The sequence below is a fragment of the Centruroides vittatus genome, unplaced genomic scaffold (genome assembly GCF_030686945.1).
Source record: "Centruroides vittatus isolate TY-2023 unplaced genomic scaffold, ASM3068694v2 contig_749, whole genome shotgun sequence".
Lineage (NCBI taxonomy): Eukaryota > Metazoa > Arthropoda > Arachnida > Scorpiones > Buthidae > Centruroides > Centruroides vittatus.
In genome coordinates this window covers 173,302-174,040 of record NW_027122485.1, presented here as the reverse complement: position 1 = coordinate 174,040, position 739 = coordinate 173,302, and positions in this window count along the sequence as shown.

Sequence of the window (739 nt, the reverse complement as noted above, 5' to 3'; positions counted from 1 at the left end):
TTATTGTAAGTTTTCTAGATAAAATTAAAATAAATATAATAAAATTAATAAAATTATTTAGTATTAAAATTCGTTATAATGTAGATATATGTATAAATTCATATATTAAAGTAAATTTAAATAGTCATTTAAAATTATTATATATATTTAAAATTTTCCACACCTTATTAAGGTTTAAAATTTTAAAATATTTTAAGTGAGAATGATTATTCAAAAAAAGTTTTAATTTAGCACATATAGATGGCAGCAGGTGTAAGAATATACCTTTTTTTTTTTTTTTTTTTTGGTCGGGCTCAAGATTAATAGAATTAACTTAGTTTTGAATATAAAAACAGTTTTATATTCTAAACATATTCGCGTAAAAATAACATTATATAATTAATAAATCTTAAAGAAGAATATAGAAATAAAATAAATGCGTATAAAAATTAAATTAATAAAATATATTTTTATTAAAATTATTTTTTAAAATTATAATTTCATTTCATAAGAGACTTTTAGATTTGCAAAAATAAAAGATTTAATAATATATATCACGTAAAGGAATTTAAAAAATTAAAAGACTAGTAGCGCCAATATTTTACAGTGGCAAAAATACCAAATGTTTATAATTAAAAAATTTTTTTTTTATTAATTAATAATTTTTATTAATTACGTATAACTTAGTATAAAATTATTTAAAATAGTATTTTTTTTATAAATTCAATGTTTTCTATATTAAATTTTAGTCACGTGTATA